Source organism: Lynx canadensis, chromosome C2 (genome assembly GCF_007474595.2).
Source record: "Lynx canadensis isolate LIC74 chromosome C2, mLynCan4.pri.v2, whole genome shotgun sequence".
Taxonomy (NCBI): domain Eukaryota; kingdom Metazoa; phylum Chordata; class Mammalia; order Carnivora; family Felidae; genus Lynx; species Lynx canadensis.
In genome coordinates, this window is record NC_044311.2 from 97,529,881 (window position 1) to 97,557,575 (window position 27,695).

The 27,695-nt window shown below is 36.6% G+C and overlaps 1 long non-coding RNA gene across 2 annotated transcripts in view; it reads right to left on the reverse strand.

Moving 5' to 3' along the window:
• LOC115523756 overlaps window positions 1–27,695 on the reverse strand; it is a 71,682-nt gene that overhangs the window by 31,269 nt on the left and 12,718 nt on the right. Inside the window, exon 3 of one of the 2 annotated variants that reach the window (XR_003971833.1) lies at window positions 16,068–16,512. The exons of the other annotated variant lie outside the window; for it this stretch is intronic. This is a non-coding gene — a long non-coding RNA (uncharacterized LOC115523756). Of the gene's footprint in view, window positions 1–16,067; window positions 16,513–27,695 lie in introns of those variants that run through there. 2 annotated transcript variants of the gene reach the window in all.

Here is a 27,695-nt window from a genome sequence, read left to right on the forward strand (position 1 = left end):
GATTTACTTATATATATTATTTCATATATATTTATATACTTATTATATATTTTACATATTTATTATTTATAATTATATCCATAAATATCTATTTATATTTACAAATTTATATTTATAAATACATATTTATAAATTTGTATTTATAAATATATTATAAATTTATATAAATATATGTAAATTTATAAATTTATATATTTATATTTATTTATTTATTTATTTGGAAGTAAATACTATGTAGGTTTGATGTCAAAAATAATGGGTTCTCTAGAAGGAAACCAGAAAAAGCAGGATACATATTATAAAGCATTGCTCTACTTAAATCTGTAGTTCATAATTCAATACATTCATTCCATTCTAAATAAATCTGCCTTTTGGGAGATGGGGTGGGTACCACATGTGATAATGTCTGTGTGACTTCCCATCCACAAATCAGTCTGTTTTTTATTAGCTTCCGACTGTGTTTAAAATATAAACTTATCACAGTCACAAAGCTCTGCAAGGATCAGGTCCCTGCTTGCTTCTCCAAACATATCTGGAACCATTATCACTCTCTCTGTCCTAACCTCACTGAGCCTTCATTTCCTGGAACACACTAAACCCTTTCCCCAGCCTCAGAGCTTTCCTTCATGCTGATCTTTTCTTCCTGAATTCCTCCTGTCTCCACTCTAATCAACTTCTACATCTTTTAGCTCTTAGCTTACATGTCCCTTTCTCGAAGAGGTTTTCCTTGCCCCTCCCCCCACCAACAAAATCAAAGTTACGAGACCATGTTGCTTTTCTAATAGACACTGTTGTCTTGACCTCTTAGCACTATTCACAATTATAATTATTAATATTTTATTGCACGTTAAAGGTCCCACTGGATTATAATCAGTGAAGCTGTCAGGAACCGTGACTATTTTGTCTCCCTTTGTATATAGTGACTTATACAGTTCCTACTAGTAAGTACCCTATCCGTACATGTTGAATGAATAAATGAATGAACAAATTTCTTAAAACATTTTTGGAATAACTAGGGTCATGTAGCCTTATGGAGTATAGTTCTTTTTTGTGCTCACTCCATCTTCTGGTAAAGAAGAAATAAAATCTTAATCACAGTACAGAATCCCTTTTGACCTAAATCCCATAAAATGTATACAATCTATATAACTATGACATTCCAGAGATACATGCTTATCTTGTTCATAACCAGATTACATGTTTCCACTTTTTCTGGCTTGTATCAAAATGGTGGTCATTGTCACCTGATGAAATCCTTAGGCACTATTTTGGAAGAACTTCTCCTCTAGGCTGTTATCTGATAGCCATCTCCCACTTGTCATTATTCCAGAGAGTAGACATAGCCTTCCAAACTGTTCTTAATTTGATTAGCAATGATAGATACTCTCTACGAACAGTAGTTTCTTTTTTTGACATCTTTTTAAAACTTTTTTAATGTTTATTTATTTTTGAGAGAGAGAGAGGGAGACAGAACACAAGTGGGAAAGGGGCAGAGAGAGAGGGAGACACAGAATCCAAAACAGGCTCCAGGCCCTGAGCTCTCAGTGCAGAGCCCAATGTGGGGTTCAAACTCACAAGCTGTGATATCATGACCTGAGCCAAAGTTGGACGCTGAATCGACTGAGCCACCAAGGCACCCCTAACAGTAATTTCTTAAAATCCAGCATTAAAATATTATTTTCCTCTACTGAGAACATTTTAATAGTTCTATCAAAATTGGAAAAGCACATGTCCTTTGACCAAGCTGACTGAGGAATACTATACTGTTTTATCAACCAATTATTCCTATTTAAGTTATTAAGTTTGCCTTTTGCTGATATCCTAATCCACGCAGGTCTCATATGCATCCTGGAATTGTCTACATAGCAACTCAATTAGCAGTTTTTCCTTCTATGGCAAATGTCTATCCCTGCCCTCTCTTACTATCATTTCATTTTTGTTAATGTTGGTAATAAATTAGTGAGAATGGGCTTGCTAGAACAGGATCCCAATCCTGTAATCTCTAAATGAGAAAAGTCTCACTTAGAGAGAAAAAAGAATGGTTTCATCCCAACTAGGACATTCCTAACCTTTCCATAAATCAGCATTATTATTTTACATGATTGAGAGTAGAGATCCTATCTCTGTTATGACTGTCTAACTTGTAGTAAACCAACAGGTAAAACCTTGGACTTTTAGAAGTCCTCACAGAGCCATATGAAATTCTCATTTCCATTAGTGATCTATCTCCTTCCCCAGAGCACAGAATTGTGCAACAGGTTCAAATCCATAACACAGCAGCATTCACAAGCATCTTAATTATCTCATTCTTTCTCAGACCTTTAGGGATGTGTCCCAACGCACATAGACTCTGTGCTCAGGCATGCTATGCTGTAAATAGCAGAACAAAAAGAGTTAGCCAGAGCAGAGGATTGGGCTAAGGGAATTAATGTGGCAGTAGGGCAGGTCACAAAGAGGAGTATAAATTTGAACCTAGTCCTGGCTTATGCTGATATGTTTAAGGGATTCCTAAGAAGACAGGGCACTATACGAAGAGTCTCTGAATTCTTGGGCAAATATTTTGGTTGCAGTTAGGTTAAGCTAGGTTGAAAGACATCCTGAAAGTAAGGGTCGCCCCCAGAAAAGCAGATCAGCAGAAAAAAAGAAAGAGGATCAAAGCACCAGGTAAATGACGTAGAGGTTAAGCCAAGGCTACCGTCCCAGCAGGAAGCTGGATTGCACACCAAAAAGGAAGCAGAAAGCCTGGCACATGGACTAGTTACATATGTTGAACATTACTGGGCAGATTGCCCCTCACTGTAAAAGCAGGTGGCAATGAGCTTTGCCCAGGATACTAAAATTCAGACTAAAGGCCACAGATTATTTCCAGACCCTATTCACTTGTTAATTTGAGCGATTAAAATCTGGTTTCCACTGGTTCAGGTAGTTGCAGCATTGAGCCTATTGGAGAAAGGTCATTAGAGCTTGCATCTGGACAAGACTGAGAAAGCAATATATATCCCTGAGCAAATGAAGGCAAAAGGACTAAAAGATACTTAAATGCCCATAGAACAGCAATACTCATGTATACTACTTCACAGAAACTAGAATGCCATCTTTCCATGGCAGAGGTGTGTTGAGTGATTAAAAAGAAAATCTCTGTTCATTGTTTATTCCTTTGTCCTTGTGAACACTCCCACCTCTTTTAATTAAAAGATTTCTCAGTGACAACTCCCTTATATAAAGTTTTTATGAGTGTTTTGTGCCTCTATTCTCCTGAGAACAGGCTTAAAAATGAATGATAAGCAATTCATTTGGTTAACTGATGCATTGCAAGGTATCCACTTTATTTCCTTACCAAAGGTACCATAGTAACTCTCTATAGTCACAGCAACTACCTTAGCTCACACTCCAAAACAAATCACCATAGTCTGGTTAGCATAAATAATAATTTTTATTTCCCACAGTCTAGAGACTGGAAAGTTCAAGATCAGGGTGTATATAGATTTAGTTCTGGTGAGAGCCACTTACTGGTTTGCGGATGGTTGTCTTCTCTTTATATCCTCCTATACTGGACATCAGAAACAGAAAGCAACCTCTTATATTGCTTCTTTTATAAGGGCAGTAATCTCATTCATGAGGATTGATCCTCAAGATGTAATTACTTTCCAAAGGCCTCACATGCTCATACCATTTATTGAGGGTTAGGATTTCAAAATATAAATTTTGGAGGACACTAACATTTAGTCCACAACAACAACATAATCATCTGTCTGGCTGCTTGTCTTGACATCTCTCTTCTACACTCTAAGGCCACTTCAAGGCCACCAAGGTGTGTATTCCTCTGGCTGGGACAAATCAAGAGGCTCAGGTGTCAGCCAACCTACCTTACTGCTAGTCTTGCCCTAAGTTCTTTGGGAAGGGCCTTGAACTTCAAAAATGAAGGTGATTTTAATGTATAGATAATTAGTAGTATAAGTAGTAATAAAAAGTTAGTAGTAATAACTAAGATCTTGCTGTCTCACTTCCACAACCAACCGCTTACTTCTACCAGAGTTCTAGTAATTGGGTGTATCTTGTTTACTGTGCCTAATTGATTTCATTGATTATATATTTCTTCATTCATTCATTCCCTCATTCATTCAAGAACTAGTAATTGAAATCTAGTCTATGCCAAACATCATCCTAGGTACTAGGGATACAAGAGTGAGTAAACAGAATCCTTGTCTTTGGGACTTACATTCCAATTAAAGAGTTATCAGGGAGAGTAGTATAGGTGACGCAGTATGTACATGGAGGAAGGTGAAACAAGATGAAGTAAGAGAGGTTTAGTAAAGGGTCATATCACATAAGTCCACGTAAATCACGGCGGGGAGTTTGGATTTTATTCTCCATGGTATGGGAAGCTACTGAGCATTTCTGAGCATGAATGTAACATGATCTGGTTGACATTTTATTTTATATATATATATTTTTAAGTTTATTTATTTATTTTGAGAGAGAGAAAGAGAGAGAGAGTGTGGAGGAGGGACAGAGAGAGAGGGAAGGAGAGAATCCCAAGAGGGTTCCACACTGACAGTGAAGAACCCTACGCAGGGCTTGATCCCACAAACTGTGAGCTCATGACCTGAGCTGAGATCAAGAGTCAGACACAACCAACTGAGCCACCCAGATGCCCCTTGATGACATTTTAAAAGAATCACACTGGCTACTGTGTGGAAAAGCTAGAGTGGAAACAAAAGGAAGGATTAGGAAACTGTTGCTGATGTCCAGGGTAAAGATGGTGATGGTTTAGACTAGAATGAGATGAAAAGTGGTTAAGATGAAAAGTGGTTGATTTCTGGCTGGATTTTAAAGGCAGAACTGATAGAACTTGTTAATGGATTGAATGTGGGAAGGGAAAAATAGAAACGGAGAATGATTCCTAGGTTTTAACCTCAGCAACTGAGGGGAGAGTCATGCTGGAGAGAGATGTTTGAGAGCCACCAGCAGACTTGTATAAAATTTTTAAGGAAATATATACGTAACTATGTTCCAGGGGTAGAATAATTTATTCCTTGTGATATAAATATAGTATATTTCTTTGCAACACAAGTCCCAACACAGAGCCTATAATATATTCTTTTGATTGCAGGCATCAGAAACTGTTTCTGGAAACTTAAAGAAAAAGGGGAAATTTATTGAAAGGAGTCTTTTGGTTCTCTCACAGAATGAAAGAGAAAGCTGAAATCTCAACTCAGGAAGGGCAACAAAAAAGCCTTACCTTAGTGATAAAAGAGTTTGATACCATTAATACAATTCAGTTCCATGACTTTAAGTCCACCAAGGTCCTAGTAATGCCTTACAAAGCCATGTCTTCCCACATTCAATTCTTTCATCTATTAAACAAAAGGGTTGAAATAAATCTTTGCAATGAAAAGGGTGGTCCTTGTACCAACAGCTTATTTGGAATGTGACTCTCAGGTCACATACTCTAGACTATCAGAATTTTCATTTAAACAAGATTCCCAAGTGGATTCACAGGCACAGTAAAGTTTGAGAAACACAGAACTAAATGGTTCCACAGCTATAAAGCTCTCTGAACTGGTCAGGTGTTTCATTTATCAGCTACATTGTGTGAAGTTTTTTGGATCCTGACCCATATAATTGGTTTTTTCTTTTTTTTTTCTTTCTTTTTTTTTTTCAAAGCACGAGAGAGAACGTGAGTGGGGGAAAAGGGCAGAGGCGGAGAGAGAGAGAGAGAGAGAGAGAGAGAGAGAGAGAGAGAGAATGAGAATCTGAAGCAGGCTCCACACTCAGCACAGAACCTGACACAGGGCTCAATCCTACAACCCTGGGATCATGACCTGGGCTGAAATCAAGGATGGGATGCTCAACCAAGCCACCCAGATACCCCTCCCACCCATATAAATTTTATTTAAAATAGAATTATAAATAGATTTGTGTTAAATGACCACAAAATATTTAAATTGTGTGTTTAGTGTACACCTTAATCGTATATACACAGGAAGGTTATATCTTATAGAAACATGATAAACTTGCTGTACATTTCATGACTCTTCTGTGCAGGAAGTTCAGAGTTATTTTTCAGGCAAACTTCTACTTTAGACATATAAATTTTTTCTAACAACATATTTATTGCATATCATTCAATCTTTTAAAACTCATAGATCTGCTATTTTGACTGTGTCCAAATGCTCTGAAGTAGTCTTCTATTTATACTATAGTCTTCTATTTATACTACATAGCTGCTTTTATTGATCAGAATTCTGCATTTGTAGGGGCGCCTGGGTGGCGCAGTCGGTTAAGCGTCCGACTTCAGCCAGGTCACGATCTCGCGGTCCGGGAGTTCGAGCCCCGCGTCAGGCTCTGGGCTGATGGCTCGGAGCCTGGAGCCTGTTTCCGATTCTGTGTCTCCCTCTCTCTCTGCCCCTCCCCCGTTCATGCTCTGTCTCTCTCTGTCCCAAAAATAAATAAACATTGAAAAAAAAATTAAAAAAAAGAATTCTGCATTTGTAGTCTTCTGTTATTTATACATTTTTGTCATACTTTTATGACATTATTATTGAAAACTCACACTATCTACCTATTAGAAAATAATAGCAATGAAATGAAACCTATTAATATTAATGCTATTTTTTGAAGAAAAAGCATGATAATTTTTATTTGATGGAAGTAAACATTGGCAGCTCATTAAAATTTTGGCTCAGAATTGTGGTCCAGAAAGCCAATGGGTCTTGAATTGGAATATAACCTGCTTATGAACTCACAATCTCTTTAAATAACTTCCATGATCCCTTAAGTAATCATGTGCAAAAAATTCTCTGAGAAATATATCTACTAGATATGATTGAAGGTAAATCTGTCAACTTTTTAAAGTAGATTAGCTATTGTAGATTAGCTTATCAGCACTGTTTGTTGAAATGTGGCCCTTAAAGTTAGAATCACCTGGGAAGCTTATTAAACTACAGAATCTATGATTTACTCCAGATCTATCAAATCAGAATCTCTGAAGGTGGGGTCTAAGAATCTGCATTTAAAAATTTGAAAATTATTGTAGTAAACATTAGATTTTCAAGTTTGGTTTTCCATTGACATTAGTGTCAATTTCCAATGACTGAGCCAAGAGTTCACCTTTATTGTTTCATATTACATTTGCTCAGACTCTCCATGTTTCACATTGGAATGACATTTTGACAAGTACATGGCTTAAATTTTTTTATTTTTCCAAAAGCTTTAGATAATTGTTTCTTCTTGACAACTCATTAAGAATTATACTAAGGCATATGTACTAAGGCATAGCATTTCCAGAATACCTAAGAATACTTTCTTGGCCAGGATTGGGGATCACTTTATATAGAGGATCACTGTTCCACAGTGTGGGGGAGGGAGAAGAAAAAGGAAAGAAAAACCACAAAAGAAGAGATCAACTTAATTTAATATTTTAAAGTAGAAAAGCATTTGTCTGTTTAAAAATTTAAGAAAACTCTTGTAAAAATTGCTGCAACTTTATTTTTTTTTTACATTATGTGCTTGTTAAATCCATAGTAAAGCGAAGGTGGAAGTTCTTTCATTATCTTACACCCCATATAAAATAATATGAATGATTCTATAGTGTCTTTATTGTGCTTAGCACATAGAAAGTACACACACACACACACACACACACACTATATACATATAGACATATATATATTTGTATATTTTTGTATAATATATATTTTATTTTTTATTATTTTATAATATATATTACATATATCTAATATATATATATTTATAAATTTGGTGGGTTTTTTTTTGTTTATTTATTTAAGAGAGACAGAGACAGAGTGAGTAGGGGAGGGGCAGAGAGAGAGAAAGAGAGAATCCCCATAGAGAGCCAATCACTTAACCGACTGAGCCACCCACACACCCTATTTTTTTTAAATAAATAAATGGCATATACAACATGTACATTTTTACACACTTTTTTGAAACTGATTATTTTCCAGCTGTCAATATACCACAGAATTTTTCTGTAGCAATATAAATCTAATATTCTATTGTATTTGAGTATAATCATTCATTTAACCAAGCTCCTACTAAGGATAATTTACTTTCAATTTTATACTGCTAAAGGCAATTCCCAAATAAACAGTTGTACAATTGTCCAGTTTTTGAGGAGACAAATTCCTAAAGTGGAATTGCTGAATCAAAATTTATATATATTTAAAACTTCAACACATGTTGTTTTCCTACAATGTTGATTCAATGCCATTATAATTTATAACTGACTATTCTTTTATGATGGATATCTTTGTCAACCTGATAGTCAATAAATATAATCTCATTATTTTAATTGTATGTACCTAATTACTAATGAGAATATATCCATTTTATAAATTTATTGCCCCACTTATTTCTTTTATGAATGGCCTGTTCACTTTTCTAGTGGAATGGAACAGGAAATTTTAAATTCTAGTTAGTAAATATAATACCATATAAATCATAAAAGAAGGAAGATATTTATAACAAACTGAAATCAAATAAAAGTTGAGAAAGCCACATAAAATGAAACACAGAGAGAAAGACAATGAGAGAGAATAAGTCATAGAAGCAGAGGGATACATCAAAATGGGCATAGAAATAGAGGACACAAACCTTTTACATATCTATATACACACAAACATAGATATATGGAGAGGTGCACTGATGAAGGCATAGACAGAGATTAAAAGTAAATGGAGACACCTAAAGAAAATGTAGGCTAGGCATACATGCAGAGGCAAAGAAAATGACAGTCAGATGTATATACACAGTGGTATATAGAGTGAAATCACATAAAAAAAATACAGCACAAGCACATGTGGAAAAAATCTACACACAAAAGTACAGAACAGAGAGATGCAAGATAAGATATGCAGAAAGTAGACTTAGCAACATGGGGACAGGCAAAGTCAGAAAGGAGGTTTTCATGAACTAAAACCCTCTAATATGGTTTTTAAAGATACACTTACTAAGGCCTTTTAAATTTATGTGGCCTTATCATCCCTGGTAGCCAAAGTTAATATGTCCTGCTTTTTCTCCTGCAGGTCAGATGATCTAAAATCAAGGATTGGATATAATCACAGACTTAGATTTCCCTCTTTATTTTGAAAAAACACAAAGAAGTACTCTACTAATAACACATATACAAAATAAAACAAATTCTTATTTTAGCTGTTCCACCTAAATATATAAATAATTCATTCATTTTCTTTCTTCATTTAGACATAGTCATGAAACATGAAAAATGACTTTTAAAAATGATGTAAATCCTATATAGAGAAACATAGGTCTCAGCTGCTTCTTTTACTAAATCCTAATCCCCACATGATCCTAACAAATCTACCATTTTCTGAATTACTGCTGGGAAGGAGATGAAGAGAAAGAGCTAAAATAACAACTGGGAATCAAGCATCTGAAGAGATTACAGTAAGGTTAATCTAAATTGTTTATAAAGCTCCCTTCTCGGAGAAGGAAGAAAGTTCAAACACCACTCACTGGTTATTATAGCTACCCTACTATCGAGTTAATCAAATCAACTGCATGGAAAGTCTATCAAGCACTCATCAATCAACCGTTATGAATGACCAAAAACAAACAAACAAAAAGACTTAACTAGAAAACCATCAATTCAGCCTTGCTATACAGACACCGCCAAAGTATTGCAGGGACTCATAAATATTTTGAAATATGTTTAAATAATGTGTCCTGACTGCCAGTAAAATTTTTCCAAGCAAATGTTATTGAAAATGTTTGGGCTATCCACAAATGTTTTTATAAGCATTCCTACCAGGCAAGTACTGAAGCCTCAGAAAAAATTCTGGCCAACAGGAGAATTCATAAGAAAGAAGTGCTGAGTAAAAGGTGACCTAAGGAAATGTAGTCAGGAATATCCGAGCTGTTGGGAGGGTTCAAAAACAAATGCATGTTTCATGAAAGCTTCAGAAACAAATAGCTCTGGATAAAAACAAACATTTGGACAGTGAGGACACACCCAACAAAAATGTTTGTTTGCTGATACTAACATTTTATTTGGCACGTATTTGCCAGAGCAGAAGCGGGCAAAAATAAGATAAATGCAAACATCTCACAGAAGGCAAAATCACAGTAAATTTATAAGTGTAAGAAATAGAACATTTGTTTACTGAACATAGAGCAAAAAATAGATATTTATGGCTTATTTAAAGTAATGACAATTTTACCAGCATAAAATCAGAAGCAAAAAAATTCCCTAAATATTAATTCTGTGGTACATTACTGTAGCTTTTACATGCGGGCAATGCTGCATAGTTCTTTTCAATTAGCTCACATAACAGTTCTCCGAGATCAGCTGATGATAAGTATTATTATCCCCATTTTACAGATGAATTATACTAGCTTGATAGGGCTGTTCCTTGTCCCTTATATCACATTTGCCTCCCCAAAAAAGATTTATTTTATATACTATTACTAATAGTTATTGAGAAAATAACCTGCATGATAAAGAGAAACTAGGAATTGTAGGAAAATATAAAAGCTTATTTATTGGTGCATTTCTTTATAGTAATTTTTAGAATGCCTGCTGTCCACTCTTTGCTTTCATCCTATGTCATAGTCACCATCATAATAAGTCTTAAAATACATAAAATCCTATTCATTTTTTTCAATTTTCTCCCTTAATTCCTGACCTAACCAGGCCCAAATTCTAAACGTTGTATACAGAGGCTCAGGTTCAGATAGTTTTCTCCACACTTCACTTTGCACTTCAGTTTTCTGGTCTCCTTTCTGCTTCTCTTTTCCCTCCTCCCCTTAAATGTAGTCAATTTCATAGGTTCTGGTAATACCTTTTTTCTCCCATGTTGACTCCTTTGCTAACTCCAACCTCTTCCAGGCTTCATGGTAGGTTGGAGAGAGAGAGAAAGAGTATCTTTATTTCTGGCCCCATTTGTCTCACAGACTAAACCCTACATTTCCAACTGTATGGAAGAGATCTCCAATTGGTGTTCTCCATTAGTAGATCTAACTCAAAACATCTAAACGTATTCATCAACTTCCCGCACAATAAGCTGAATCTCCTCCATTTCCAAGGATGGCGATACCATCAACTATAGACTGAATGTTTGTATCTCCCTAAAATCCATATTGAAACCTGATCCCCCATGTGATGCTATTTGGAGGTAGGGACTTTCAACATGATTAGGGTCAGGAGAACTAAGCCCTCAAGAATGGGATGAATGCCCTTACAAAAGAGACCCCAGAGAGCTCCCTTGTGTCCTTCCTACGTGAAGACACAATGAGAAGACAGCACAAGGAAAAGGGCTCTCACCAGACACCAAATCTTCTAACACTTTAGTAGTAGGCTTCCAGCCTACAGAACTGTGAGAAATAAATTTCTGTTGTCTATTAGCACCCAGTCTATGTATTTTGTTACAGCAGCTAGAGCAGACTAAGGCATCACCCTTCTAATCACCTTTTAGAAACCCCTCTAGCTCCCAGTGTCTATAGATCCAATTGCTAAATCCTATTGATTTTACTTCCTCAATATCTGTAACCCACATTCCTCTTTATTCTCACCAACACTATCTCAGTTCAACCACCAATCATCAACTGAATATCGGCTTCCCTACCAGTATTACTTCCTCTTCTGTTTTCCATCTCTTATTTTGCTTGCTGCTATAAAATTAATCCTCCTAAGCAATGCCCCACATCCCTAGAGTAAACTGAAGCTCCTTGGACCTCTATTCCTTCAGGGTTTTGGTAGCCACGAGAAGGAGTTAGAACTCAGCTTCTAGGACTTACCATGTTTTCTTTTACTCCTCAAAATATGGATTTTGCAATCCAGCCAGAGGTATGTTCTCATGGGGTGGTCTTCAAAGTGCATTCCATACTTTTCAAATTCCGTGTTTATGCTCAAGGTCTTCATTTGAATATCGGAGTGTTTCAAACTCTCTTATTCACTTATCCAACTTCTTGCATTCTTTCTGATATAAACTAGTCATTATATATTTGGGGTATTATTGCATAACATTGTATAATAACTTTATTCTTTTAAAATTAGGTCATAAATAATTCCCCATGTTATTAAAGCTTTTCAAATATATCATTTTCAATGACTTAAGTAATTTCTCACTTGCCATTAAACATTTTCCTATTCATATTGTTAAAATTGGTTTTGCTATTATAACCAATATTGTAGTGAAAATATTTTATTATATAAATATTTATTTACATCACAGATTAATTCCTCAGGTTAATTTCCTAGAATTATTTTGAGTTAAAAAGTATGAATGTTTTTAAAATCTCTTTATGGGGCGCCTGGGTGGCGCAGTCGGTTAAGCGTCCGACTTCAGCCAGGTCACGATCTCGCGGTCCGTGAGTTCGAGCCCCGCGTCGGGCTCTGGGCTGATGGCTCAGAGCCTGGAGCCTGTTTCCGATTCTGTGTCTCCCTCTCTCTCTGCCCCTCCCCCGTTCATGCTCTGTCTCTCTCTGTCCCAAAAATAAATAAACATTGAAAAAAAAAAAAATTAAAATCTCTTTATACTGTAGATGGTGAAAATGTTTTCTGTAAAAAGAGTTTTGATTTAAAAAAAATTTTTTTTAACATTTATTCATTTTTTGAGAGACAGAAAGAGAGCACAAGCAGGGGAGGGGCAGAGAGAGGGGGAGACATAGAATCCGAAGCAGGCTCCAGGCTCTAACCTGTCAGCACAGAGCCCGAGCGGGGCTTGAACTCATGAAACACGAGATCATGACCTGAGCCAAAGTCGGACGTTTAACCAACTGAGCCACCCAGGCGCCCCCAAAAGAGTTCTGATTTAAACTTTTCATCAGAACTCACATTTTGGGGTGCCTGGGTGGCTCAGTTAGTTGGGCATCCAAATTCAGCTCAGGTCATGATCTCACGGTTCCTGAGTTCCAGCCCCGCGTCGGGCTCTGTGGTGACAGCTCAGAGCCCGGAGACTACTTTGGATTCTGTGTCTCCCTCTCTCTGTGCCCCTCCCCCACTCACACTCTGTGTCTCTCTCTCTCTCTCTCTCTCTCAAAAATAAAGATTAAAAAAATTTTTTTTAATTAAAAAAAAAAGAACTCACATTTCATTTGTGGAATGACTGTTTTCTCCAAATCCTTGCCCACACTGGAAATTATCACTGCTTTTAAATTGCCCTATTCCAGAAATTAAAATTGGGACTGTATTATTTTGAAATTTGCATTTCCTTGGTTATTGATTATAATAGGAATTATCATTGCTGAGTTTTAATGTTTTTATATATTTCTCAAGTGTTTGTAAATCTTGTTTTATAAAATTCTTGTTAATATTCTTTGTCCATTTTTCATGAGAGTATTTATCTTATTCTGATTTTATTACAAATATTATTCTCTTTCTCTGAACTATGCACCATGTACCTGAATTTTTTTATATACAAAATAAAAATAAATTTTAACGTTGGCAAATTATTTTTTTCATTGCTATTATTTTTTGAAAGTTTTTCTTCCACTACAATACAGACTAAATTTCCTAAATAACATTCTTATTTGTCCATTTCTCTTTAACCACACTCAAATCTCCACCATCTTCCTATTCTTGCCTTTATATTTAAATCTTTATAATCTCATTGATTACAGTAGTTTCCTATCTCCCAGCATACTTTTCTAGCTCTATTCTAATTTATTTTTCTCAGGGAAATCATACCAATCATTTTATGGATGTTAATCTTACTGGGTCTTTCTCCAGTTTAAAAATCCCCAGTGACTTCCCATTGTTCTCAGGGTAAAAACTAAGACCCTTCATGAGAATATATGCACTATGGTACTTGCCTAACTCTAACTGCCTATCTCACATTCTCCCCATTGGTTTCTATCCCCAGCTGGTTTAATATCTTTCCTTCATTCACATGGAGTGTTTACTTTGTCCACTATGGTCTTTTTAACTCTTTTCCCTCCTGTACCTAACTAACTAAAATCTTTGAGGCCTTCACTGAAATACCATTTCCTCCAGTAAATCTTGCCCAACTCGCTCAGTACATTGTGTTGTAATTGTTGTAAACAATAGCTACATTCTCCAATAGACTGTAAGCTCCATGAGGACAGGGATAATGTCTGACCTCCTCCACACTATTCTTAGTGCCTACCAAAGTGATGAGTAGTATGTATTAAAAGAAAAAAATGAGAGTGTATTATTTTACCAGTGCTACACTATTTTAATGACTTAACTATAGCTTTATAATATGTTTTACTATCTGGTTGGATATATCATCAAATTTACTTTATTTTTAAAAAGTAGTTTGAGTACCTTTGTCCATTTATTTTAACAGATAAGACATTTTTCCCAGTTCAAGAAGGAATATTATTGGTATATTTAGAATTACTTTGAAATAATAAATACATGTGGGCAGAAAAAACTTGATGTTTGGCCCTCTGATCCAGGAGCACAACATACTTATTTAAATCTTATTCAAATCTTTTATCTCCTTATTTAGAAAAACTGTTCATATAGATCTTGAATTTTTTAAAATTTTGAGATATTTTATGGGTTTGTTGTTATTAAGAAGGAGATCTTTCTTGTATTATAATAAACAATTTTATTTGAGTGAAGTTTTATATTTAAATAATTTATTGTGAAAGTAATAAAGAGAGTTCTTCTTTACTCCACACCCAGTTTCCTCTGCTATTAACATCTTACATTAGTATGGTACATTTGTCACAATTAATGAACTGATACTGGTTCATTATCATTAACTAAAGCCCATGTTTTATTCAGGTTTCCTTCGCTTTTACCTAATGTCTTTTTTCTGTTTCAGGATACCACATTATCATCAGCAGTCATATCTCCTACAACTCTTCTTGGTTGTGATGGTTTCTCAAACTTTCCTTCGGTTTCATGACCTTGACAGTTTTGAGGATTCTGGTAAGGTACTTTGTAGAATGTCCCTCAGTTGGTATTTATCTGATATTTTTCTCATGATTAGACTAGGGTAATGTGTTTTGGAGAAGGAATCCAAAGAGCTAAAGTGGCATTCTCATCATGTCATATCAAAGGCACATATTGCCAATACGATTTATCACTGTTGATGTTAACCTTGGTCACCTGGCTTGAGGTCATGTTAGTCAGGTTCTTCTGCTGTCAAGTTACCATTTTTGGTCTTCTTCTCCACAATCTACTCTTTGGAATAATCTCCCTTTATATTTTTAACTGAATATTTTTATATAAGTGAAGGTTATTGATTTTAGCATTTATAGACTTTTAAAATATATTATAAAGATTAAACAGTTATCAAAACATTTAGCAATTATAAAATATCAATGAGAATGACCAAGAAAATATAATTTTTTAATCCCATTTTACAAAACCATACTTTATTTTGCTGTGGTAAGCAGTATTTCTATAATTTCTGGAAATACTAAAATTGTGATTCCAATATTTTTTTAAAATTTTTTTTTAACGTTTATTTATTTTTGAGACAGAGAGAGACAGAGCATGAAGGGGGGAGGGGCAGAGAGAGAAAGAGACACAGAATCGGAAGCAGGCTCCAGGCTCTGAGCCATCAGCCCAGAGCCCGACGCGGGGCTCGAACTCACGGACCGCGAGATCGTGACCTGAGCTGAAGTCGGACGCTTAACCAACTGCGCCACCCAAGCGCCCCAATATTTTATGATTTTATAAAATAAGAATAAAAATTCATGGCAAATGCCAGGTTATAAGTCCCATGGAAATCCATTTTGAATAAAATTTGATTCATTTAGAAGCATTGATCCTGTCTATGACAAAAAGCAATCTACCCAGTTCCATGCCTAACGTGCTTATTGTGGTAGATTATATGACTCTTCAACAAATATTTCAGTTCCTCTCTGTATCAGTTAACTATTGCCACATAAGAAATTACCCCAACAACTTAGTGGCTTAAAACAATAAGCATTTAATATCTCAGTTTCTGCGGATCAGGAATGTGGAAGCTTAACTGGGTCTTCTGCTTCAGGGTCTCACACTGGGCTGCAATCAAGTTGTCAGAGCTGAAGTCATCTCAAGATTCAACTGAAGGCGAATCTGCTTTCAAGCTCATCAGTGATTGTTGGCAGGGTCCAGTTCCTTGTTGGCTATTGCACTTAGTAGGAGGCTCTCAGTTTTGTGTTGGCTGTGGCCAGAGGTCACTCTTAGTTCCTAGTCACATGAGCTTCTCCAACATGGCATCTTGCTTTGTCAATGTGAACAACCCAAGCAGGCAAGAGAAAGAATGAGAAAGTGCCAGCAAGAAAGAGAGTACTAGCAAGATGGAAGTAACAGTCTTGTTACATAACTTGATTATGGAAATCATATCCCAAAACTTCTGCTGAATTCCATTTATTAGGAGCCAGTCACTAAGTCCAGGCCACACTCCACGGGAAGGGATGACACAGGGTGTGAGTTCCAGAAGACAAGACCATTAGGAACCATTTCAGAAGTTGCCTGCCAAATCATCTCTGTGATGTTCTGCTACATGAGGATTATGCAGCCCTATCTTGTTGAACTATGTGACTTGCTTTGGTTCATGTAATCTAGGCAGAAATAAGACACTTTATAAGGTTTCAAGCATTTAAAACCTTATGTTATGAAAACTACCTCAGAGAGGCTGGAACTTCTAGAATGGTGGAGTGAGTAGCTTGGCAAATCCTCTTCCCCAAAAGCAACAACATTGCTGGACATTAAAAATATATATTCCCAACTATGAAAATTAACCAAAGGCATACAATTAACTAAGAAACATCTGTTCAAGAAAAACTACCAAACCTTGGGTAAGAACAGTGGGGTTTATGGCATTTTAGCCAAGGGAGGCTCCAACACCACCCTCAGGGCAAGCAGGCCACGAACACTATCATCTTCACTGCCAGAGTGGACTGACTTGATTTGGAACAGAATGGAAAATCTCCATGCCCAGGGCACTGTCAAAAACTTGATGACAATTGGGAGGGACAATATTGCAGGTAGTCTTAAATTGTGATTAAGATTAGGGCAAGCAACAGATTGCCAGATTTGTCAGAAATATAATGGGGAGATTTAAGGATGATACAACTTTCTTCATACTAAACTACAGATTAACTCAAAATGGATCACAGACCTAAATATAAGAACTAGATCTATAAAACTTCTAGAGGAAAATATAATAGAAAATCTTCATGACCTTAGGTTAGGCACAGAGTTCTTAGATGTGACACCAAAAGCATACTTTATAGAAGAAAAAAAAGTTCATAAATTGGATTTTGTAAACCTTAACTTTTTTTGTGTGCTTCAAAAGACACTAAGACAATGAAAAAACAAGCTATGGACTGCGAAAATCTTCCCATCATATATTTGATAAAGATATTATTCATAATATATGAATAACCCTTAAAATTCAATAAGACAACTGAAAAAAAACTGGTGAAAGATTTGAATAAATATCTCACCAAAGATATGGTTAATACACACATGAAAAGATGCTTAATCACATTAGTCATTTGAACTAGAAAATGTAAATTAGAACTGCAGTGAAATACCTTTCCATACCCATTGGGATGGCTATAATAAAAAAGACAATAACAACTGTTGGTGAAGAGATGGAGAAAGTGGAACCCTCATGTGTTGCTGGTGGGAATGTAAAATGGGTAGTCACTTTGTAAAAGTTGGGCGGTTTCTTGAAAAGTTCATAAACATGAATTTATGTTACAACCCAGCAAATCTACTTCTAGGTATCTACCCAAGACGAATAAAAACACATGTCAACACAAATCTTGTGCTATGGATGTACACAGCAGCTTTATGTGCAATAACTGAACACCTGAAGCAACACAAATGTCCATCAACTGGTGAATAGATTAAAAATGTGATACATCCATACAACAGAAAATTATTCCTTTATAAAAAAGGAAACAAACTACCAATACACCCTACAGCACAGGTGAACCTTAAAAACATGGTAAGTGAAAGAAGTCAGACACGGAAAATATATATTGTATTCCCTCGTTAATAAAGAATGTCCCTGGGGCGCCTGGGTGGCTCAGTCGGTTAAGCGGCCGACTTCGGCTCAGGTCATGATCTCGCGGTCCGTGAGTTCCAGCCCCGCGTCAGGCTCTGTGCTGACAGCTCAGAGCCTGGAGCCTGTTTCAGATTCTGTGTCTCCCTCTCTCTCTGACCCTCCCCCGTTCATGCTGTCTCTCCCTGTCTTAAAAATAAACAAATGTTAAGAAAAAAAAAATTAAAAAAAAAAAAAAAGAATGTCCCTAAAAGGCAAATTTTCAGACAGAAAGCAGATTAATTGTTGCCTACAGCTGGGGGTAAGAATGTGGGTTCACTGCAAATGGGGACAGGAGATTTCTTGGGAGTGCTAAAAATGAAATGTTTTAAAACTGGATTGCCATGATCAGTTGCACAACTCTGTTAATTTATTAAAAACCATTAAGTTGTTTACTTAGAATGGGTATGGAAATTATACCTCAATAAAGCTCTTTTTAAAAAGTAAAAAAAAAGTCTGTGTGTGTGATTTAAGTCTCTCTTCTCTGTATCAAGACGACCATTTATGTTCCAGACAAATGCTATTTCAACAGCCTGGGTTGCAAAATGAAGACATGCGTGGAACAGAGCTATAGGCAAACCATGATGGATGTGAACAGAAAACAACTTTTGTCATTGTAAGCCACCAAGATTTAAGCATAATAGAGCCTATCCCGATTGGCACATTTAGTTTTCTAAGAAATAAAATGTATTATGACATATTTATGTTAGATTCTTCCATGAAAATTTTTCATTTAAGGAGTAAAATTGTTACAAAATGTGTTTTTTTTGTAGTTTCATAACATAATTTTATGATTCTTTAAATTAAAAATACATAACTTTCTGCAACGGTTAGTGTTTCATGCAACTCTAAATCATAGGACAAAATTATTTATACATATTTGCAAAGAACCTTACTTAGGGATGGGAATATCCTAATAAACAAAGTTGACCCCGCCCCTACCTTCACAAAGCTTATAGTCTAAAAAACTGTATTGTCTGTATGCTTTGTATAACCTATTAGGAATGGATTCTAATTTTATTTTCATATTAATATTAATTCATTTTTTAAAATAAAGAAACTAGGTGATTGTCCTTTCAGTCTAAACTTCTGTGACTATCATTTTTGACTGACCAGGTAATTTTTACATTAATTTGTAGTCATTTTTTATTTCCACCAGCAGGTGGAACCCTTTAGATTTATTTTATCTCTTACTTTAAACAGCAATATCTGTCTTCGGGCTTTCATTTTTAAGAATTACTGTTTTCTTACACTTAATATTTATTTCTAGGAGAGAAGTAAATGATAGGAGGCAAGAATGGTCATTCCACATTCCAAAAAAGTCTACACGAATAGAATCCACATCAGCATATTCAATTAAAGTTCTAAGTTCACGGCCACTTTGTCATAGAATACTTGGGGTAAATGTTTAAGATAGATTCTGTACTTCAAATGGAGAAAAAATATGTACAAGCTAAAATTGAAGAGGCTTCCTTTTTCTAGACCAGGAGTTGGCAAACTTTTTGTAAAGGATAAGAAAGTAAATGTTTTAGTCTTTGTGGGGCTAAGGTATCAGAACTACTCCAGTCTGCTGTTGTAGCTCAGCACAGGCAGCCATAAACAAGGAGCAAAGCTGTGTTCCAGTAACACTCTTATATAATAGGTGGGCAGATTTAGTCTCTGGGCTATAGTTTGCCCACCCTTGCCTCAGGCCAGTGGCTCTCACACTTGTGCATGCATCAGAATCACCTAAGGGGCTTGTTAAAGCACAGATTTCTAGGCCTCATCTCCAGTTTCTGATGAGGCAGGTCTCTGGAAGGGCTCAAGGAACTGTATTTCTAGCAAGTTTCCCAGTGACGCTGATGCTGCTGGTCTCAGAAATACGCTTTACTCAGGAGACCCTACTCTGGGCAATATTTTATAATTTCTGCTGCCTTGTTTTTGGAACATTTTAAAAATAGACTCTTTCTTAACATGAACACTATAAGATTTCCTAAAGACATCATTTGTTAGGGGAAAAAAAGGTTGCGTGGGTGGGAAGTAAGACTGTATTGTGACTTCTGGCTCAGTCCTCACCATCAATTATAGTGCTGAGGTATTTTGTACTTGAGAATGATGCTATACAAAATACATCCTGGGGCGCCTGGGTAGCTCAGTCGGTTAAGCCTCTGACTCTTGATCTCGGCTCACAGGCAAAACTACACCAGAGTGTGGTACTCCAAAGAATGGTCTAGGGACAGAGCTCTCCAGTGTCATGGCAGCCTCTTCTCCCAGCGCATAGCACAGGTTAAGTCAAGCCATGGTTGCTGGGTTGAAGCAAATCAGCAGAGGGAAAGGGTGGTTTAGCTTCCACAAGAAGCCGCAAATGTACTTCCATGGCTATAGCAGCCCTCACCCAAGAAAATTTCTCCCTGAAGATTGAATAGAGAATGGTCAAACTTTATAAATTTCTGCTTGGCTTGGCTTTGAAATTTGTTTTTGACAAGCTTATGGAGAAACCTTGAAAGAATCTCGTTGCCAGGAAAAAATGAAAACCCAGAAATGTTCTGTGCTGATAGATAACTGAAGGTCAGGTGAGAAAGAAGCTGTCCCTGAAGATTCCAGGACTGACAGAAGACAAACTATGTTTGATTCTTCCTCTACTCCCATCCCATGGACTTTGGACTCAACACTGGGAAACCAGGGGTGTAATTCCAAAGTGATTAAGTTTCCACCACTCAGCAGAATGCAGTTTGAAAGTTGAAATTAAGTTCAGGTGAGAAATAAGAGATGAAAGTTCTATTTCTTGCAAGCTGGCTGTGTGGACTGAGACTCAAACCCAAACTCCTATGCTTGTCTGATACTTTACTACCAGGTATTCCACCAATCACTGTGGTTCTAGCCTCCATGGAAAGGATATTCAGAATATTGTGGAAACAATATTGTGTTCAACTGAGTTGATGGCTAAAGGAAGCCCCGATAATTGATCCACAAGGTCATATCCCTGACAGCCTGACCAAATTTATAGAGAATAACAGCAGCAGAACTGAATTTTTGTATTTATATTTTTTGCTTGAACTTTATGATGAAAAACATAGAACTGTTCTGAGTTATTTTAACATTAAACACATTCGTCCTTGGAATTGGAAAATGCTAATGCTTTCCTATGTCCATATGCTGAATAAAATTGAGAGTAAACAGAGCTAGCATATTTTGGGAATTGCTACTATCGTCATCAAACCAATTAAAAATCCACTTCAAGGTGGTTATTATAGTAGTATTTGTTGTTATTTATACGTCTGAAGAAGAGACACTTCTGTGGTGGTATACTTTACTACATATATTAACAATAGAAAGAGAACCAAGGAAACTTATCCGTTTATGAAATGCCAGAATTGTTTCTTAAAGTCTAAACTTTTCAGAATCAACATCTTAAAGATGAAATCCTTTCTGCACCATTGTAAGCTTAACATTTTAAAATAAAATTATGTGTATGGTCATAAAAGCATAACAGATTAAGAATGATAATGTTTGATTGTCTGACTCATGTCTACATGAGTCTTCATTTATTTGACCAGATTGCCATAGCCTACTCATAAATTAAAAAGCTTTTACGGAATTAATAGTACAGTTTGTCCTAGACTATAACACAGTTTACAGTTTCTAACATATTTACCCGTTTAAAGAAAAAAAAAAGTTCTGTTGTAACAACCTTACTTCTATTATGCCAAATATTATCCAAAAAGATTTTATAGAAAAGACTTTGCTAGGAATTTCCTCAGCCAGCTAGCATTTTTCCGTAGTTAATAATTATTTTTACATAAGAATTTTGTCTCTTCAACAACAGGGTAAATACATAGAAGACAGAGAAAATGTTGTACATTGCTCTTTATAGCTCTAAGCATCACATACTTCTGTAGGGTTCAGCCATACTTTGTGCCTGAAAAAATTTCATTCTATATGTTGGGAAACTTAACATGTACTCTTCTCTTTTTCTTGAAGGCACACCAACCACTGAGTACCAAAAAGTGTTATTAAACAAAGTGTTATTTAAATAAAAGCAATTAAAGGTATTAAATAGCATGTGAGGGGAAAATCACAGTAGTGGCTATCATGCTTACAAATGCCTCAAACATACTAATTGTGGTCATTCTTGCCATGTGCCATAAAAAGTGGTAGATAGGAAAAGTCTCTGTGTAGTTTCAACCTTCAGTTATGTTGAAATTCCCAGCCAGCCTCAGAAAGCCAAGATATTTCACCAGAGGAAATCCCATTCTTGAGTCCTGGATTTTTGCCCAAGTCACACCTGAACTCCATTTATACTTCCTGATCTCATCAAATATCTGTGTTGTCCTGCATTTTCTACAGCTCTCCATGAGCATTGCTTAACATTATGGAAAGGTATGAGAAAGTCTTGGCTACCAATATATTTGCCATTCCAGTAGATGTCTGGCACTCCTTCCCTTGTGGTTCTACTGCCTGGTTTTATAACCACTACATTAGATTTATTGGCCATACTTTTTAAAGCCTAGAGTACCAAGGATTGAGGTCCCTATATATTGTATGTACTCACACAAGAAGACACATTCTTCCTTATTGGAGATTTTTGTTGTTGTTGTTGTTGTTGTTGTTGTTGTTGTTTAATCAGTCTTTTGAGTTGTTTGCAATATCTTTGTCTTGGGCTTTAAGGGAACCACCTCTGGAGGAAAATCTGGGACACCTGGAGCCATTCCCACAACTGCACTCTGGTTAAAGCTTCCACATCCTCAGACATATTTTGAAGAAATAAGGGAAGTCTGTGGCACTTTGACTGCCTGTCATTCTCATAACCATTCTGGTTAAAGCTACCATATCCACAGACTTACGTTGAAGAAATCTGCCTGTGTCAGTTAGCTCTTGCTGTATGACAAAGAACCTCTAAGTCTCAGCAACATTTAGCTCATGTATCAGTGGGTGGGTTGACCAGAGGTTGACTGATTGGGAATGGACCAAGGGAAGTGAGCCAGTTAGGGAACTTATGCTCTGCATGTCCCTCTTTCTTTTCCTGGGTCCAGCAGTCTGGCTCAGGTCTGCTCTTTCTGTGGCAAAGACAGAAGCACACAAAGATAAGAAAAATGCAGGTCCCTCTTGACTCAGGTTTAGTGCTGGCATACTACCATTTCTGTCTCATCCCATTGGCCAAAATAAGCCATGTGGCCACACCCAAAATCAAAGAATGAGAAAATATATTGTACCTCTTTAGCAGGAAGAATGTGAAGTCTTATGGCAAACAGCACAGATACAGGAAAGGGTAAAGAACTAGGGTCATTAATGCAATTTATCACACTGCCACAAGGTTTTCTTTACCCACAAATTACCTTGCTACAAGGCCCAGGATTACACTACGTTTGCATCACTGAGTTATGAATTAGCATCGAATCCAACAGCAGCTATATAGCCCTCATATATATGTACTTTACTAATGGTAACTATTATCATTGGGGTCTAAACGCACATTAGATCTGACCAATGTTTCAAAATTCTGAAAGGAATAAGTCTAGTTCTCTAACAGTTACTAGTTGTGTGACCTTGAGGAAGTTTTTAAAACTTTCTGTGTCTCATTTTTGCCATCTGTAAAATAACAATGAAAAAAAAAGTATCTGCTTTATGGGATTATTGTGAGAATTCAAAGAGATAAAACATTATGTGCTTAAGTCAGGGGTCAGCCACTTCTTCCGAAAAGGGCCAGATGGTAAATATTTCAGCTTTGTAGACCATAGGGTCTCTGTTGCAACTTCTCAGCTTGGTTGTTGGGGGGCAAAAGCAGCCATAGGCAATATGTAAACAAATGGGAGTGGCTGTGTTCCAATAAAAACTTATTTACTAAAATAGGTAGCAGGCTGGATTTGAACTGGGCCAATCTATAATAGTTTGTAGAGTACTGACTTAGAAGGTGCATGACACATAATAAGTACTAAATAATTTTTGGCAATTTTTATAATTACTCTTATGTCACAGCAGGTATGAGGAAGTAGACCCTAAACCGATGAACAGAAGATTCCCATGGGACTTTAATGTTTGGTTTAGTTGCTTTCCTCCAGAAAGGAAGATGATGGTTCTCTCTAGCAACTTACAAAGACCAACGAAGAAAATGGAAATCTATACAGATAACAGTTCCTTTACCTCCTATTAGAAGTCTTGCTGCTGTTGAAGAACTGCCCAGGAAAGGTACATAATCTTGCCCAGTTTCCAATCTATACCAGAGGCCCCTAAAAGATCTCTTGAAAGGACAAGTATACTGTATTCTTTATGGTGCCCAGGGGATCCTACAATTCTGACAAATGTGGAGGAGCAACCAAAACTAGTTTAGGCTCCCTCACAAACTTTCTTCAGTGTTAAATTCTAGAGAATTTCAGCTAAGGATATCAGCAGCTCAGGTTTTGAAGGAAGGAAAGTCAAAACAAAGCCCCATATGGGAAGAGAGGCTTGATACTTTCCTTGGTATGAAAGGGACACTAAAATGAACAATTGTTGTGGTGTCTACACAGCACTCCTTTTCTGAGTATTGCCTCCATCAAACCCTGCAACCATAAATTTGCAAAGAGAGAGATGCTCCATTTCTAAAATGAGATCCACATCCCAGGTATAGTTGACTTGTTCTGGGGTGGACATTTGGTCCTAGTTGGGCAAATGGGTTCTTGTCCTAAAAATTTTTCATCAGGGATATAAACAGAATATTTCACATCTAGGTTCTTGGACTAACCATAATGGCAAATACAAATTTGTTGGAAAACATAGTTTCTGCCAGTGGATGGGGAGGCAAAGGAAATTTCTCGGTACTTCTCCTGGAGTGGGAAGAAACTGCACTTCCTAATTCTTTCTATTTGCTAGGGATTCTCCCCTTTCCTCCCTTCTAGTTCATGTGAGGATGACAATATAGCTAGTGTATGCTTATCTCCACTTGGAGATCACATCTCTGTATAAAGACCCACTCAATTAGTAGAGGGAAAAAAAAACTGCTCCTGGCTTCACCTCCACAACTAGAAAATTAGTCCTTAATCAGACTAATTAAATGCTATAAGTGTTTTTGGGCTCACAGTCAAATTTTTAAAGTTATATTAAAAATGTGTCCCAGTTACTATGGATAAAGATAAAGGCTGTTTTGTAGCTATTATTCAGGCAGCGCAATACTTTTATATTAGAATCCCTTCCTCCCTACTCTCTACAAACTAGATTCTTGTTCACCATTCAGGACACAGTTCAAATCCCTATTTGCCATAAAGTCTCACTAGGCTGAGAATTCCAGATTAAGTACTCCCTTCTTTGTTCTCACACTGCATTTATTAGTAATATGCTTAACTGCCGTCTTTCATGTTGTTTTGCTGCCCTCTGCCACACACTCACAATGCCTTGTGGAAGAGGCAGCCCTTGTGTCCTTCACAAATCACTCCTCCCCTCAACTCCAACAAACAGCTGGCTCACCTATCCTTTTGCCAATGGCTGGGTGAGAATTACCCTCTCCCACTGGAAAATATTAGCTCAGGCTAAGTGAGGTTCTAATAATTAGCTAAGTCAAAGAGATTCTCTCTCAGGAATCTGAACCCAAACTCTACAAGAGAGTGGGGCAGAGAGAAAAACAGAGAAGAATAGACCCAGACAGTAGTCATATCCCATTAATGGTAGAGCATTGGTGCTGGGGTTCTATCAGCTGCCTTGAATCCAGGACAAGTGTCCAGCTCTTATATTTCTATGACTCCGTGGCATGGATCTTTACCCTACAGCTCCATGAGATCCCATCTCTCTTATCAGATGAATTCTAATGACACCCCCACCCCCACCCCCAGTGAGTCCCTATGATTGGAAATGAAACTAACTAAAACACTAGCCATTTATTATTTGCTCTCTTGTGTCTTTTGTTGCAAACTGCATGCCTGTCTTTACATTTATAGAGACTATCAGTTCTTTGAAGGCAGAGACATTATGTATCTTCCCAAAGGAGCTAGCCCAGTCTTCAGACACACTGAAACCCCCAGGAAGAACATATTAAATTCGAGTGACATCCAATCCCAATATTCTTCCTAAAGCCAACTTAAAAATTATTCTAAATGTATCTGTTACATGCTATTTTCAATAATGACAGCTGAATTCTTTCTTTCATATGTAGGATGTCCTATAAGACTTCTTCCCAGACAGCAGAAAGAACAGAACAGTTTATAGAATCTATTATTTTCTTCTGCATTTAATTTACTTACACTAGAGACAGAGAAACAGCCAGCAACTTCCTTAAACTACTAGTGTGTATTCATAGCACCAAATGATCTGCTGGCAAAACTTTTCACCCCTTGGTTCCTTGCATAAATACAAACCATATCTGGAGGTGAAAAAAATACTACGAAGAAGAAGAATGAGAAATGATGGCAAGCCAGAAAAGTACCAGGTAACTATATTGCCAGCTGTTTGCACTCCCCACAGTTAGCCACACCCACCTTGGGGAATAGAAGTAGGGGGTGGGGTATTATCTCTCAGCCTCCATCTCCACACTGTATTCTGACAGCACACCAGAGGCTCATTATATATAAGTTTACACAGTAACTCTACGAGGCTTTAGTTTTCCTCAAGTCTGTGATGTTATGACATTTCAAACTATTAATCTTTAATAGAAAAGATAAATCAAAGGCAGGTTACCTTGGAAGGATTTTATTTAGCAATATTCTTAAATTACATCTCATAACTTTGATCCTTCCCTGGAAGTCTATACTTGAATCTGAAACTTTCACAAAATTTTAAAGCTTTACCTTTTAATATACTCAATAAAGATGCAAGAAAAGAAATCATGTATTTTTAAAATATATTCAGGATCAAATTGAGTGTGCTATGTTTTTGTAATTAAAAAAGAAAAAGAAAAAAAACACAAACGTTCTTCCTAAAAGCAGAGACTATTCTCTGTGTTGTTTCATTAGAATTAAGTCCCTATATCAGCCACCATTGCATTTCTGCCCTTTGAAAACCGTGCTAATTCTAGCATTTTATGAAAGGATTGGGAGAAACTGTCATTTTCTACCAATTTTTCCTAAAACATGATTTATTCTCTTCCAGCTTTTGTTTCCAGAAAAACAGACATTGTTTCTTTCTGTGTAAGAAATGCTATTGCTATAAATCTCAATTTCCCCCTCCCACTGGAAAATATTACCTAATCTTTTCATACTCTAAATAAAAATTCAGCTGTTAGTACTCAAGAATTTTAAAATGTTATTTTTCTAGTCTGTGTGTCTATGGCAGTAGACAAGACTAACTTCCATTTAGAAGTTAAAATGGAGCAAGTGGAGATGTGATTTGGAAGTATTTTATACTACACAGCTATTGTTTGGACTGCTCTCAAAATTCTTTTCTGCCTATGAAGACCCATTCACTCTCTTCAGTCAAGTGGGGCCTAGATGAGCCTGAGCCAATGGAACTCTCCAATGGGAAACTCCTTCAACACTTTTGCTGGAATAATGAAGAACTATTCATTCTGTCCTGTGGGTATTGCCTTCCCCAGTATCAATCTCACTTGTCACCTGTTACACAGCAGGCATTTGTCTTGAGTAGGACTGTTACCCACTGTCCAGAGGTGGGTCTTGAGTAGTATAAGCCAATCAGAAGAATTCCTATCCCTGTAGCCCTAGATATTGGTTCCAGGATGGGGCATGACCTAAGCTTAGTTCTCACAGAATGAAATGCAGGATTTCTATCCAATAATTGAGGGGAAAGATT